The sequence below is a fragment of the Cuculus canorus genome, chromosome 1 (assembly GCF_017976375.1).
Source record: "Cuculus canorus isolate bCucCan1 chromosome 1, bCucCan1.pri, whole genome shotgun sequence".
In the NCBI taxonomy this organism is placed as follows: Eukaryota; Metazoa; Chordata; class Aves; order Cuculiformes; family Cuculidae; genus Cuculus; species Cuculus canorus.
The window spans coordinates 67558782-67574738 of record NC_071401.1 but is presented as its reverse complement, the minus strand read 5'-3'; positions in this window follow the sequence as shown (position 1 = coordinate 67574738).

Sequence of the window (15957 nt, the reverse complement as noted above, 5' to 3'; positions counted from 1 at the left end):
GTTCAGCCTGGAGGAGGGATGCCTTCAGGGGCACCTTAACACCTCTTCCAGTGCCTATGAGGGGTCATCAAGGAGACAGTCAGGCTCCTCATAGTATGGAGTGGGAGGACAAGTACTCATAAGTTGAAGCAAGAGAGGTTGAGACATCCAGGCAGTGCAACAGGTTGTCCAGAGAGGTTGTGCCATCCAGTCCCTGGAGGTTTTCAAGACCAGAGAGGACTAAATCTGGTCTGAATTCCTGCTTGTGATCAGACTAGAGATCTCCTGAGATTCCTGACAGCCTCAGTTATTTTGTGATGTGAGTATAATATTATGCTATGTATTTCAGCCTGTAAGAGGCTCCTATGCCTCCACCTAGGGAGAGGGTGTTGATGGGGTGGAAGGTCCCCAGGGAGGCTGTTCAGGTCAATTGAGGCCTATTTGTGCACACTATTGGCACACTGCAGCTGTTACTGTGTTGTTAAATCCTGTTGGAAATTATTAGCACATAGAAAGACTAGCAAAAGAATGCATACCTCCTCTGGCTTCTCAAGTATTTTTGAACTTATTGGGGTGCCCCTCTGGAAGGAACAGCTAAGCCAAATGCAAGAAGTGGGGATGCACTGGGGAAATACATACATGAAGAAGTAGGGAAATAAATATGTGATAATGATATAAAAGCACTGCACAGCAATCGCACTGCATGCCTGCTTCTTCTCAGAGGCCAAAGCTGAACATCATCAAGTTTTGCTCACTTCTGCATAAATATTTGTACTGGTTTGGACTGGCGTAGAGTTGATTTTCTTCATAACATCTTGTATCATGCTGTGTTTTAGATCTGTGATCACAACAGTGTTGATAACACAGGGATGCTTCAGCTATTGGTGAGCAGCACTTGCACAGCCTCAAGGACTTTTCTGTTTCCCACTCTGACCTGTGAGCAAGTAGTCTAGGGGTACACAAGAAACTGGGAGGGGACAGAGCCAGGATAGCTGACCCCAACTGACCAAAGAGATATCCCACATGATGTGACATTGTGCTCAGCAATAAGAGCTGAGGGAAGAAGAAGAAAGCAGAGATATTTGAAGGGATCACATTTGTCTTCCCAAGTCTCCATTAAGCATAATGGAGCCCTGATTTCCAGGAGATAGCTGGACACTTACCTGTTGATGGGAAGCAGTGAATGAATTTCTTGTTCTGCTTTGCTTTACCTATTAATCTGCCTCTACCTCAACCCATAAGTTTTTTTTCACTTTTACCTTTCCAATTCTCTTCTCCATCCTGCTGGGGGAAGTGAGTGAGTGGCTGTGAGGGGTTGAGCTGCTGGTGGGTATTAAGCAACAGCAATACTGTACCACTGGCAACTCATGCTGCACTCTCACAATCCACAGGTTTTGAGACTAACATCTATTTTTTTACTTGAAACTGGTTAAAAAAGACTGATAAATAGGTGGTAATTTGAAGGTGAGGACAAGCTTAAGTTCCTCAGCCATATTTCTGCAGTAACTGTGGCTTCTCCGTAAAAAGGACAAGAGAGCTCTTGTTCACTGCTCAATGGAAACCTTTGCTCCCTGGAGCAAATGTCACATGTGGAATAGGAGAGATTAATAATATTGAAATATAAAGGTCATCCGTGGCCTGGAACTCTTTCTGTACATCCCACTGCAAAACTCAGAGCAGAAATTGAGAGGCGCAAACACAGACAACAAAAAAAATTGGAAGCAAGAAAAAGAAATGAAGTTCCCATCATCAGCAAGAGAAGAGACAAATGAAGAATGACATGAGAATGTATACAAAGTAATGAGTGTGTTTAGAAGAGTAAATCCAGTGCTTATCCATCCTCTTGTAATAAAAAGGAGCAAGGAGGGAGACTCAATTGAACTGAGAGGCAATGCATTTAAGCCACAGAGGCAAATTTTTTTTTCTAAGACTTAATCAACTCCTGAGACCTGTTGCCATAGCACAGAGCAAGCAGTGAGAGATAGCTCTGCTGGCTCTTGGGAAGGCAGGCACATTCAGGAGCACACACCTTCACGCTGCCTAACTTGCTATGAAAATCACTTCAGGCTGGCCCAGGACCTCCTGCATTAACAACTTGGCCTGCTTGAGCTGGGCTCAGCAAGGCATTCATTGCTCAGCAGAGCGCACAGCCAGGGACCTGGAAATGCACTTGCTGGAGGAGGAGTGAGTGCTGCCTGGGCTCGTGACGTGCCACTCACTAAAAAGCCAGAACATGAAGCACGAGAGGAAAACTGCCTTGATGCTTTACTTCACTTCTTCTGGTCTCTTCATGCTCTGGTGCCTCAGACAGCCTCACTCCCTTCTCAGCTCCCACAGAAAAGAACATATTTACTAAATCTCCAGGCAAGCTGTGAGGGACGGCAAGTGCTAGAGGACAGAGTTAGCATTTAGGATGGTCTTGGCAAAGATATATCCAGAACAAATATGTAGAACTTGCTGAGGATGAAAGGAAGGTACTGCATGTGCTGAGGAATACCCAATTGCAGCTTTGCAGCAAAGGAGATAGGTAACTAGACAGTCAAATATAATGCCATTGGGGAGAATGCAAAAATAATATGTGGAATGAATAAGAAGCTGTAGAGATTCTGACATTGGAGATGTCACACTATTGATTGTAGGGAAGACTTCATGTACAGAGTAGCACTGGAGAGGAAAGAGGGGGACCAACAGGAGAGAGCGCAGCAGAGAGGAAAGGCAGAGGTTAAGGAAAGTTGGAACTCTGAAAGAAGCGAGTTTGGTTTGCAAAAGGGAAAGTTTGAAGTGGGTAACGACAAAATGCTTCCTTCATTTCAAGCTTACCACTCCTGTCAGTATCCACTATGCCCACACACGGATATTGCTGGGACAGTTAAGCTTAAAATGAAGATTCGCATTAAATCTGACAGTCAGGAGAATGAAGCACTGACTGATAGGTGGTTACTTTTTCTTGGTCATAAAAAATCCAGCGGGACTGATACCTCACTTGGACTCTGAATTACAAAAGCTCCAGTTCTGAAATAATCACAAACAACATTTTCTCTCTTCAGTATTACATCACAGTGCAATGCTTATTCCTAATTATGGTTCATCCAATGAAAGAGTAGTAGATTAGTACCATTGCTTTGCTGAATATCTGGCATACTTCAGGTAGAATTTGCTCTGTTCGCTTCTGTGGAAGTGGAAGATTCAGCCTTAGAGAGGCCAGCACATCATACACTTTTGCCTCATCTTATTAATTTGTGTGACAAGTGGCATCTGACACTCAGAGCTGCATGTACCCAGAGTTGCAAAGCAGCCCCGAGGAGGACATTGTCTTTGCTTCTGGAATGCTTGTGTTATACAGGAGAAAGCATCCTGGCATGGCAAAGGAAGCATATAGATGACAGAAAAAATGGAAAATCTCATTTGTGAACCGCAAACTCAGGCTGTACACAAACAAGAGTCCTCTAAAAAGGCAGAGAAGACTTAGATACATGGCAACGATGACCTGCCAACACTAAGTGAGATAACTGCCACTTAGTTTTAGGAACTAAAACCACTTCAGATGACTGCTTGTTTCATCTTCACAATTCTCTGCAAGTAATGAGAGAGAAGTAGCTGTAGAAACTGCAAATCTACCTGCAGTAGATTTGAAATAATTTGCTTAATGTAGTCAGTTTAGCAGATGATGTGCAACTTGACAGGCTGGCTAAAAGCTGCAAGCACCCCATTCCAGCTTTCCTAGTGCACATGAGGAATTCCAGCTACAAGATGGATATTTATACTTTTCTAAGCACAACAGCAAACTGTTTATTTCTTTGCTGGGATATTAGAGTAGATCAGGATCTCTGTTGTCAGCTAAGATGGATTCTTAGGTGGAGATTGCTCTTAAGACTTGTCTTTCTTATCTGTTCCAGGCAACTGACACATTGCTATTGCCACCCCTCTATCTTATTAAGCAGTTTAAAAGCATATGTTTGACAGGTCTGGACTGCATAAACCATGTTAATCTAAACATCTATCACCTCGATAGATTTCATAGAATCATAGAATCATTTCTGCACTGAATTACTAGAAGCAGCTGTCAAGTGTCCTTCTCCAGTCATTTCTGGATCTACTTTTTCCCAAGAAAGAAAAATGTGACAGATCCCACAGTGGATTATGATTCACCATCTAAAATGTTGACATTTCTCTGGGGCAAAAAAGTTATACACCAAATATCATCTATTAACCTTAAACCTGCTGAGAGAACCACAGGGAAAGTTGGAAGGAGAATATATGGCAAACTTGAAAGAAAAAGAAGTTTTTAATATCTTTACTACAAAGCCTCTACACCCAGAGGTTTCTATACAGTAGTTCAGGTAATGCCTGCTGTATTATGGTTGGACTCGATGATCCAGTGGGTCCTTTCCAACCTGGTGATTCTATGATTACTGCATGGGGTGGGTGGGGACAGGGATGCATGCACATAAATACATGCTTCTGGAGTATAGCTATCTAATCACCAACCAGCAAAAGACCTAAATATGGACTAGAACTTCTGAACAGAAAAGGCAAAATTGCAGAACAAACATGAACCGACCTCAGAAAACAAAGGACTGGCAATCATGTGTGACCCATCAGAAAAGTAACAAAATCCTGGAGCCTCATTCAGCATAGGACCAAGTTCACGTTTCCTCTCATGATTACGGAGTGGAAGGATGTGGCCAAAGGTGGCCAAAGCCACCTTCCGCTGCTGGACAGCACAGCCTCTCTGGGACTACATCAGAGATCCCGCTACATTAAATAAACATAAAAATAGCCTTTGATTATAACTTGCTAGTCTTATACCACATCTTTTCCTTCATTTCCACAGCTGTGTATAGTCTGCAGAGTTCCACAGACTATGTATAATCTAAAATAACCCAAAGACAGTATTTTGTTATTTGCAATAAAGACAAGGATGTTTAGCATTGCAATATTAGGACTGGTCAGCAGAGGGCAACGCCAATATCAAATTTGTGATGCTCAAAGCAGAGGCAGGCAGGACCCTATCCAGCTCCTTCGAACAGCAGCTGCTAGTACGCTGTGCTCGATCTGCTCCTGACTCAGGTAGGAATGAGTTCAGACTTTATGCAGTCCTTGCACTTACCCGGACAAAGCTCTCCAAGGTCATACCTTGGGATGCTTCCTCTCCTTACGAAGAAAGCGAAGGTGACAGAAGATGGCAAGCTTATAAACACACAAATCTTAGTGTAGAGCGAATTGCAGGCTTTCTACGTGACTGAAACATCCATCGGCAACATCAGTCCTCTAGACAGATAAAAGAAGAGCTTTTCCAGGCACCATTTCATCTCCATGCTTCCATCTGCCCACAGCGTCATCGAATTGTGGAGTACCATGTACACACATTTTCTAATGCGTGTTATTGAAAACATCCATTTTCCTTGACAGACAATTGCAGCATACCATAAATGAGTTAGGAAAGTAACACTACATCAAAATAAATGTGTTTTGCAGCATCAGTAACGACAGAGGTGCCAGAGAAGCTGTGTTTTGAAATTTTTCATTGCTTTGCTTTACAAGTTGCTTTTCCGGCTTTGCTTTACAACTAAGTCACGTACCAACCTCAGCTATAGGTGGACAGACCTAAGCTGAAACGTGTAGCATGGGATATGAGAAAACAAGTCATGTGCAAAACTACCATGTAATTAATGTTTTGTTTTACCGAAGTAAATGAGTAGTTCTATGATCAAGAGAACTAGGAAAGTTATTTCTATCAGATTTGTACTTTGAAGAGTTGATCTTGTACTTAATGAAAAATAGTTTGTATTACCATTTCATTAGTATAATTTCATGCTGTGGCCCTTATTTCTTTCAAGGCATACACTGGGGCTTTTTGTTTTACAGAGCTTCCTATTTCCACCTAACTGGTTGGAATCAGCTTGTGACTACAGGTCTCCATTGTATGTACCTAGAACTGCTCAGCAGATTCAGAAGTTAATAGAAGAGGACAGATGGATTGGGAAAAAAAATAGTGTGCTGTCATAAAAGTTATTTTCTTATGAGAAAAGCCAAAAACTGAAGGAGGTAAGGCAGATGAGTGCCTAAAGTGGGAAAATGGATGTCTGAGATCCAGTTCAGGCTCTCTTGATGTATAATGGTAATCCTGCATTTCACTAAACCTTTCAAGGGCATGATTTCCATACTTACCAAGAGCTTTGTTGAACAGAGGTTTATCGCTTGGAATGAAATTAAACATATGCACTACCAAAATGGCATATTTCCACCTGATTCAATTCCCTCCTTTGTGAAATAAGCTTATGGTTACATAGCCTCAAATTTTTGCTATTACATCCAGTTCAGAAATAGCTTAAAAATGCCCAAGACTGCTTTTTAACCAACCTGGATAAAACCCCAACCTTCCAAGGATGCCAAATGTTGATGATCTGGATATTTGTCTGCATTTGTTCCCAGTCACTATGTCTAGAATAAATAATGACATTAATTACTGTAATAGACTAGTAATATTTGTTCATAGAGTTTACATTCTAATCAAATGACAGACTTAATCCTTACACTTAAATTTATCCTCAAATAAAAGCAGTTATCTTATTACCTTAATGCATCATTATTTATCAATGTAATTAGCCCCACTATAGTAAATATTTAAGTACTCCTCAGTGTACATTTTGCAAAACCAGGTGCCAAAGCCTAGTTCTGCATTCATCCCGTTCAGACAGGAAACACCTCTAAGAAAAAACTTCTCTTGTTATTCTATCCCCAGGTTTCTGATTACCTATCATTTTCTGCTGATGTGTTATAAGGCAGCAGTGAAGTGTCATATCCGTGTTTGTTTCCTCTTCAGCAGCAGATGTCTGATCTCTTGGTGGCCCCTGCCAGGGCTGGTATGAAGCTTAATGAGCTGCATTCACCTTTAATAAATGCTGTGGAAGGAACAATACCTCTGGAAAATATCAGTGGTCCTGTTGAGTAGGTAATGGGACAGCAGGTATAAATGCACAACCAGAACAGTTGGAAAGTACCCTGGCATTCATCTTGCCTGACAACCTTTATAACATAAATGAAAGAATATCCCCAAGTAATTCCTGCCATGAAGGGAATTATTCTTTGTTTTGTTTTATTCTATCATGATATGCTACTTCACAAAGTAAATAATACGTTTGCTTCCTGCTGATATTTATGCTGCTCTCCTTCTCTGTCTACATCTCTCTTTGTATTTTTACAGCATTTTCACCTCTGTTCTCCCATTTCATAGTTTCTCGCTACTGCAGCACTGTTTCTCCCAACAACTTCTACTTTAGCCTTTCCTTCTTCATTTGCCCCAGCGTGGAGTGTCCCTGTATAGAGAGGTGAAAAATGTGCTCTGAGAAGGAACATGCTGTGGAGCAGGTACCAGACCAAGTTTCCTTTTGAGGAACTGTAGATTGTTGCTGTAGGGAAAATAAATTAAAACCTCCTGGATGTGCAAGGGTCATTTTACTACTCTAAATTTAATTACAAAAATTCCTATTAATAAAACTGATGGATCCATGCAGGAAAAGAGATGGATTACAGGTGGTAGAAGGGCGAGTAGACCTCTTCTTAAGTTCTAAACAACTTGCATACCCATTTCTATCACGGGCCAGTACTGAATTTGTAATCTGTCTTAAAAGAGAAGCTGTTTCACCAGTTTCTGGATCTTTTGCCATTATTTCAGGGGAAGGAAGACTACATCAATCTGGAGAGATTATGAACTTCAAAGAGAAGCAGTTTGAAGACATGAGCAGTTCAAAAATGCACAACTTTGAATTTCACAGAAGAATGCTTCAATTAGCAGTATTGACTGATGGTGAGCCACTCAGTTGTTTACAAGGATATTATTTTACTGGGATTTATTATTGCTGCCATTGTCATCTCGTGGAAGACAGCTCCTTATGCCCATCAAAAGGGCGCAAGGAAAATACTCAGCCAGAAGCAGGCCATGATCCACATCTCAGAACAATTTCACACCAGTGTATCTCCATCAATCCAAACAGATTTAAACTTAAGCCATAGTGAGAATCAGACCTTGAGATAACATGTAGTAAGAAACTCCCAGACTGGTAAATAGGAACCACATTGGGGCAAGCTTTCCTGGTCTATTACTGAATGGTGTCCCAGTAAGCAGGGTACATGTATAAGGTACCCTGGACAAGTTGAGTCCCAAGTAGATTATCTCGTGTTTCACAATGACCCTGATAGGAGAGACCAATAAGGGGAAAGTAAATCTAAAATAAGTAAGGATGTTAAAAATTGAGAAGGGAGAGAGACTGGGACATGTGACAGATGCTTAATGTTTCCCAACAGATGCACGGGCTATGACTGAGTTCCCTTATAGCAGCGGGCATCTTCCTTGGTGAATTCAGATAGTGCAGTATGATTTAAGCCTCATCAAGCAACTGCATGATGTTTGAATGAACAGAGAAGCTCGTAAAAAATAAATCTGTTTAGGCAGCAGTCTTCACTGTCTTCTGGGCATGTCTGAAAGACTCAGATATATCTGGGTTTCAAAAGAAAAAGTTGGTAAAGTGCTGAGACAGCTTGAGACAGGCCCTGATTGCTTGCTCCTTTATGTCATTAATTCCAGCTTAACCGGTCCCCTGGATTCAGTGCATACTATAAGGAGAAAGAGACAAGTTTCTCCCCTGACCTAGATGAAGAACAGCTATATTCAGGTTACTAACTTGCACTTCTCTTGTGTTCTGCATGATACAAGGTAGGCCTGTTGGCTCTGTCTTTTATTGCTATGTGGCATGGTACCTGCAAGGGTACTCATGGGCTGAGATCACATCCGGACAATGTCCAAAGAGAAAAAAAAAGGAAAAAAGAAATGTCAGTGTCTCTGTTGACGTACCTAACCACTAAGTAAGAGAGTCAGGCTGCCTTTTTCTGTTGCTGCACTGGCTCTGCATTGTACGTTCACTTGCCATGAATCCTCGGTGGCAGTTCAAAGCCCTAGATTCAAACCACAGTGGAAAGCAAGGTGCTGGAATAACACAGCTCCAAGGCATGCTGTTAGCAGCATTGCTAATGCCATGGGCTGACAGCAGCAAGTCTGAAAAAATGTATAGGGGCCAAATTGTGCCTTGGGCAGCTTCATGAAAACTTCCTGGATCAGAGGCATGTGTAGAAAGACGCCTAAATTGTGGCGCTTCAGAAGAAGAGAGGTGCACCCAAACCAGGCGGTGTTTAAGAATGTGTGAACATCTTCCTTGGTTTGGCAGTTAGAGAGCTTGCACTCTGAAAAACGATGCAGCTAGCAAGTTTATGTAGTGAATGCTCTTTCTGGGTCTGCCACTTTGACAAATGCCTAGTGACCACATACCCCATTTGCTGCTTTCAAGGGGGATCAGAGCAGAGAAATCACACAGGGTGAGCTTGCATATTTTGCTGGATCATTGGTTACACATTTCTAAGAGCATAACTGACTTCTCTCCCCAGATACCAAGTTGTTGCAGGTATAATAAACGTTAAAATTATTACGAGCTGTGTTTAAGTGAACTTGCCTTTTTTGGGTAGAATGTTTAAGAAACCCCACCACGATGCTGCTGGCAAAATATTCTCACAGATGTTACACACAGCACTGCAAAGAAAACTGCACAGATAGTTAGGAAAGCTGTTTTGAAGACACTTTTCAGTGCAATGCTGGAAAGAGTAGTGCTATTCTCTCCCATGCACTCTCTTCATATAGCCCTTTGTTTGGAGTCTAATGAGCTGCTTGTTTAATATAATAATTTCCAGTAGGTCTAACACTCATAAGCCTCAAAATAGTCAATGAACTTTAACTAGTTGATAAGCAGTTTGCCCCCTGAAGTCAAGGAAGTACGTAAGTTGTGACAGCAAGGAGAGCTGAGGAAGAGAGACTGAGAAAGATGTAAAGCTGAGAGCAGTGGTGGAAGCAGGAGCAAAGTCTGACCCAGCTGCTACGATAGTCTTCGCAAACCATGTGCTTCTACTTATTCTAGTCAAGGTATTTATTTGGGGTAGAGTAGCGCACAAGCTGATAACAGGGCTGAGGATACGCAAGATGACTGAATACATGTGTTATTGTGTATTTAAACCGACAGTGGATTTTTTTCAAGATTAAAAGTATCCCGTTGAAGCATGCATAATGCTGTAAGCATTTGTATCCTCAAAAGAAAGACAAAATTGACTTAACAGCTGCAGGAGAGAAACAGAACTGGGAGAATCAATGAGCTCCCCAAAATTAATACCTGGTGTGATACAACTTCACTCCAGGCAGAGAACTTTGAAATTCCCATGGAGATTCACAGTCACAGACCACATCATGGAGGCACTGGAGGCAATCTCTGCCTCAGCAGCTCCAGCCATCTTCTCACTCTCAGTCTCTTCTTCCTGCCCTCGTCTAAACCCTTCAGTTGTGCCAACACAACTGTGAAAGGCACACACAAGAACTTTAATGTGAGTTTTGCTTTTTAAAAGGAAAAAAAAAGTAACACATGAGATAGCAGCAGGTGGGTTTGTAGCAGGTGCCATTAGAAGCTGTTTTGGCTCACCAGAGGGAGCGGTGCAGTGTGGCAGGGGCTGCACAAGCCCATGCTGATAAAGAACACCCATGCTGTGGGCAGCTGGCTCAGCCAGGCCAGCAGCAAGCCTCTGAGCCAACACAGCACAAAACATAACAGTCATCCTGGCAGGAAAACGGGACTGTTGTTCTTCAGATGCAGCTCATATGGTCAGTGTTGACTGAAGCTGCTGTAGAAAAACATGCAGCAGCCCCCTAAGGTGCTGCTTCTTTCTTTCCAAGACAACAGCTTGAAGGGTTTGGTTTATAGCACAGGTCAGCACTTCAGTATCGTTTCACCCTCTAGATCTCTAGCCAAAAGTTGCCACGTTTACACAGACAGCAATAGCTGATCTTATGGCTGCCCTCAAAATGATGTTTGTCTGCTATCCACACTATAAATCACTTCTCTCCAGTTATGCTGTAAGTGACCTGATATCAACACTCTCCTCTCTATGCCTTCTCACAGCACGGCCCCTAGCAGGCGTTTGCAGCTTACACACACACTAGAAGTTCCACACACAGAAACTCCCCTAGCTGCAGTCCCACAATACCTCATCCCCAGCTTCTTGCCCTTTGTTTAAATGCCCTAGCCTGCCTATATAAAGAGGTGAACTCTCTGCAGCACATTCTTCAAAATGACTCAATTCTCAGAAGACGAGAAAAACAGGGAGATATTTGAGTTACACTACAGAAAGCAGCAGCATAATATGGATTACTATGGGGCAGATATGGAAACAGAGGCTCTCAAGTCTTAGGCTGGCAGAATCAGTCTTGAGGCAGTTCTCTAAACACTGTTTTACCCTGCTGGATTAAAATATGTGAAGCCACTGGACACAAGGGGGCCTCCTGTTATGTGTTGCAAACAGGATAATTCAAACATCTAATAGAACACCTCTAAAGCTCTTAAATTTGAGTGGCATCTGGCTGGTGAAGCTGTTAAACAAAATCTTCTGCAACACAACAGAGTAATACTAGCATGTGTCCAGCATAATGTTGCGATCCAGAATGCAAATCAGACTCTAGGTGCAAATCTAATAGTGCTTAGGTAGACTTTCAAGCTTAATAGATAGAAGACAAGTTTTGGAACGGCCTGGAAAATGCCACTTCCTGGAATGCCTTTTAATGTACAGATTTCCTTGATCTGGATCCTAATGGAACAAGGTTAGAAGCAGCTAAGGAGATTCTTTGTACCAGAACAATAAAAATTATATTTTGATTCATTCTTAAGAAGAGTTTCTAGAAGATTTTTAAGGCTCAAGCACTGATAAGGTTTGGAGAAGACTCCTTGGATTGCACTCTATCAATGCAGAAACTCACAGGACAATTCCAACACCATCTTTGGACCAAAGTGTGTGCAGTGACTTCTCCTAGAGAAGCTGACAGCCTGTGGCTTAGACAGGTGTACTCTTCATCTGGGTAAAAAAACCGCTGGGTAGCCAGGTCCAAAGAGTTGTGGTGAACAGATCTAAATCCAGATGACAGCCAGCCACAAGCGGTGTCCCCCAGGGCTCAGCGCTGGGGCCCATCTTGTTTAATATCTTTATCAATGATCTGTATGAGGGGATTGAGTGCACCCTTAGTAAGTTTGCAGATGACACCAAGCTGGGCAGTAGTGTCAATCTGCCTTGGGGTAAGAAGACTCTACAGAAGGATCTGGACAGGCTGGATTGATGTGCCAAAGTCAACTGTATGAGATTCAAAAAGGCCAAGTGCTGGGTCCCACACTTCAGTCACAGAACCCCCATGCAATGCTACAGGCTTGGGGAAGAGTGGCTAAAAAATTGCCTTGCAGAAAAGGACCTGGGGCTGCCAGTCAACAGACGACTGAACATGAGCCAGCAGAGTGCCCAGGTGGCCGAGAAGGCCAAAAGCATCCTGTAAAAAATGGTGTGGCCTGCAGGAGTAGGGAAGTCATTGTCCTCCTGTACTCAGCACTGGTGAGGCTGCCCCTTGAATACTGTGTTCAGTTTTGGGACTCTTAGTACAAGAAAAATATTGAACTGCTGAGTGTGTCCAGAGAAGGGCAACAAAGCTGGTGAAGGGTCTGGAGCACAAGTCTTAAGAGGAGCGGCTAAGGGAACTAGGATTGTTTAGCCTGGAGGAGGCTGAGGGGGACCTGATCACTCTCTACAACTACCTGAAAGGAGTGACAGGATGAGGAGGAATGACCTCAGGTTGTGACAGGGCAGGTTTAGATTGGATATTAGGAAAAAATTCTTTACCAAAAGAGTGGTGAAGCATTGGATCAGGCTGCCCAGGGAAGCAGTGGAATCTCCATCCCTGGAGGCATTCAAAGAATATGTTGGGATATGGTTTACTAGGCAGGGTGGTATTGGGCTGACAGTTGGACTGGATGATCTTAAATGTCTTTTCCAACTTTAATGATTCTATGACTCTTTGAAGTTACAGCACAATCCTATCTCCATATCCAAATGTTAGGGAAGAAAATTAATCAACTTTACCATCTTGATAAGTCAGTCCAATTTCATTTTCTCAGGTTCATCTATTCACCCTGATTTAGCTGTGCTGATGGTGAGTTCTGAAGTGCTCATAAGAAGTAGACTTCTACTCATACTAATTAAGGAGATTCCAGCCATGCATATGGAGACAAAAGCTTTAATGACCATAGACTATGTTTCTTTAGATAACTGCACCACCAAATAAAATCTTTGATTCAGTGCAAGAAATATTTTTTAGAAGGGAATAAGTGGCCATGAGTCCTTTGCACTCTCATTTATTTATAGAGGTAGTCTGTTGACCTTTTTCTTCTGAAGGAGTACCCAGGTACTAGTGACCCCATCTTTAGCATTTTTTCAGACCTGCGCACAGGCACATGCACACACACACGAATTTAGACCTAGAATGCCAGCCAGCATGAAAAACTGAGCTGTGGAGAAAGCCACCATTAACAACACCACAAGATCAGGAGCCTGTTGGCAGCTAGAACTCCTGTGAGTGGACATAGTTGCAGGGTGGTTTGAGTGAGATGGCCTTCTCAGGAAGAAGTTCACGAAGAACACTAGGTAACACCCCTCCTTGAGCAATGGTCACAGAGGAGAAGACCTTGTTCAGCTCATCATTATTTCTCACAGCCAGCTGGATGTCCCTGGGCATGATCCTGGCTTTCTTGTTTTTGCTGTGCAGCATTCCCTGCCAGCTACAGGATCTCTGTGCTCAGATACTCCAGGACTGCAGCCAGGTATACATGGCAGCATTGTGACTGATCCTGTTAGCATACATCCCTCTCTTAAGGAGCCCGTAGATACAACCCACAGGGAACTGCAGACCAGCCTTGGCTGATTTGGTTTTCTTTGGCACAAGGAGGAGCTTTGTGGTTTTCCTCCCACGTTCAGATATTCTAACATCAATCTAGTACAAAAAGAGAGAATTAGAGAAAACAGACACGGAAACTAAACATTTAAATCTTTCTTTCTCCTCATTTCACTGCCTTTCCACCTCCCTTACCAGTCAGTTCCCGCCACCTCAGGGAGTTCACTAGTCATTCATACTTTTTTTCTGAAGGAACAGATGGGTGGGGCTGCTGCTCCACAAGTCTGACAAGTTTCCAGCCAAGAGGCATCTACAAGCTCAGTCAGAGCAGCAGGGCAGCCATCTGCTAGACTGCCTAAACTTTTCAAGGGAATAAGGTACAACTTGGGTAGAACAAGGTCTCCTGACCCACTATCAAATGACAACTGCTGTCAAGGAGAAAGGTTAAGCAAACTAGGCTTCAAGATACCTAAAATTGTTCAGAAAACTATAAAGTGTTCATTGAACTTACCCCTGGTGAGAAGAACCTAAGCATTTTCTGCAATGATGGCTTTGTGAGAACCAGAAAAATCTGTATCTTTATCTGAAGTAAGAACAACAGAGAAGATCTTCATCTACTGGAAACCTCTTCAACTAGATCTGGTCTTCCAGAGATGAGGGGACCTATTGCTGCAAGATAATAGGCCACAATCAGGGGCAAGACTTATGGCAAGAAGCAAAGCTTTGTTTTATCTCAGACACTTCGATTGCTCTGCTTAGCACACTGCATCTGCCTACTGCAAATGCACAACTAAATTCTTGTATGGTATTGCATTCATTCTACAAGCCCCAGCACTTATTACTGACATAAAGTCTCTAGAACTGAATAGTACCAATTAGTCTTCAATGCATAACAAAATGCAACTGGAAAACAAACACAGGAAAATTCTGCTCAGGTATATAGAATTGTTCTCAAGTTTTATTCACTAGTTTGTTTTTTTTTTAAGTAATAAGAAGCTCTACACAGGTGTAGGGAGAAACTAAATCAGATATCAAATTGAAGTGCTTAAAAACACAATTAGAAAAGTTAATTTAGAAGATTTTTGTGGATCCTAGGAAGATAGGCTTTTAAAATAGTCTAAACAAAGAAATAAATTAAAAAGATTAAAAGCCCTCTTAAGTAGCCTTATACTAAACACACAACTTACAAACCCATTATTTTACTGAGGAGTTTATCTGAGACAAAGAAAGCATACTGTAACTTTTTAAGAACAAACTCCCACCTGAATAAATTATGGACTGGACTTCTTTTCCTACCATACCACTAATCAAATTCCCCCAACTACAACTTCTGTCAAGAGCTGCCCCCTTTTAAACTCCATGGTGGTATCCATATCACTATTAGCTCTTGCATCATTTAAAGCCACCTGGATTCAGCCACTCGAGGAAATTTCACACGTTCATTTCTCATGTACCTCCTTTAAAGCTTCCCAGTCCCCTCACCTCCTTGGCAGGAGTAAACAATCAGCACAAGGCAAGGTACATACAGCACATCTTTACATATGCACAAAACTTAAGATCTATTCTCAGACATTTTTAGTTCTCATTGCTAGAGCATCCTCCACTTTTTCCTCATTTCACTGGGTTAAGTGCAGGCCAGACAATCCATCTCTTGAGAACCAGACATCTCTTGAGAACCAGACAGCATAAAATGACTGTTCCAGCTGCACACCACCTTGAAATAATGTTGTCTCCTCAGTCAGGTGTTCTCTTTTTTCCATTTCTGTGCAAGCAGGACTTGGAGCAAGTCATTAACTCAGCTACATACAGCTTTGACGTCTACCAAGATCCTAAAACCTGGCCAGTAGGCTCTGACAACATCATGCCTTGATGGGGATGAAGGAGCTAGGTCAAACTTAACAGGACAAGTAGATCTTTTTCAAATAAGCTCATGCTTCAACTACAGTTCAGGAAGGTGGTCCTAACCAGCTCTTCTCTGTGCAAATTGCTGTGAAATCTGTGACACACAGCCTTGAGGTAGGTTAATTCTAATGCAGCTGATCCCTGGTTTGCAGTTCAACAGCAAGCCTCAGCAGCCACTATGAACAGAGAAACCCTAGGCACTTTCAGGGGGGAAGACTTTCAATAGTTAGGTAAGCAAAGACCATTGCTTTTCTGCACTGTTAAACAAAAGCAAGAAA